The sequence below is a fragment of the Poecilia reticulata genome, linkage group LG2 (assembly GCF_000633615.1).
Source record: "Poecilia reticulata strain Guanapo linkage group LG2, Guppy_female_1.0+MT, whole genome shotgun sequence".
NCBI lineage: Eukaryota > Metazoa > Chordata > Actinopteri > Cyprinodontiformes > Poeciliidae > Poecilia > Poecilia reticulata.
In genome coordinates, this window is record NC_024332.1 from 14,304,754 (window position 1) to 14,305,832 (window position 1,079).

Consider the following 1,079-nt stretch of genomic DNA (forward strand, 5'->3'; position numbering starts at 1 on the left):
TCTGTAGCTGCTGTAATTCAAACGTCTTTTGTTGAGGAAATCCTTCCTGCAAGCTTTGTTGTTTCGCCTCTTGTCACTGGGTTTAGTCTTAGAACATTTTTTTTTTTTACCTTAAAAGTATTTTCACTTTTAAATTTTAAAGAAAATGTTTCTCACACACAGAGCTGGTGCATGTACTCCAGTTTTTGTGCTTGTTTCCAGGTAAAGTGTCAAAAAACATAAAAAAATGCAATGAAAATGCTCATTTGTTTGTCTCTTACTTATAGCCTAGAGGTTTCTCAAGCAGCTTTTGAAAGTCAGGTCATTGCAGAAATCAGGTTGAATAGCCAAAATATTTCAGGTTTTTACCACTGCAGTCCAGATTCCTTAAAAAGTTGGGCGACCCGATATGAGGAAAACATGAAATGGTGATGAAATTATCGAATGTATTGAATATTTGTTGCAGCTACCCTACATTTTCTCCACCCTTCTCTCCTTTTTCCAACGTGAACCGCAGTCAGAAAAAAGCATCTTGTATTTCTGCTTCCTCTGACTTTAAACGCCTCACTGATTCTTGAGTTTTTGCTCTGCAGCAACGACACACAGAAAGAAGACGCTGTCAGCACAACCGGATGGCAAAAAGATCCGATTTTTGAATTTCATCAGCTGAACTCTTAATGTGTTTCTAAACACACTTTGAACTAGCTTCTCATTTTAAATTTTATCTGAAAACCCTACACTGCTTTGTTTTCCGACACACGCGTGCTGAGTGCGAGTGTTTTGGCATGTGTGTGTAACCGTACACTGGCCTCTCCTGACAGAGGAGAACTAATTATGTAATTGACTCAGCATCTAATTGAATCAGAAAAAAAGGAGGACGGGGTTTGTTTTACAGTATCAGGATACGTTTGCCTCTCTAACCTCGTGTCTCTGGTGCTCATTGTGCCTCAATCATTTGCTCAGCAGAGATAAAAGCGGCCGCGCTCGTCAATGTTATTGACTGAGCAGCGATGGTTTGGTGTTGGTTTCAGAAACGGTGGCTCATTTATGAATGTCCCCCTCGGTTTTCTCCCTCTGTTCCTCCAGCTCCGGCCCTCGTC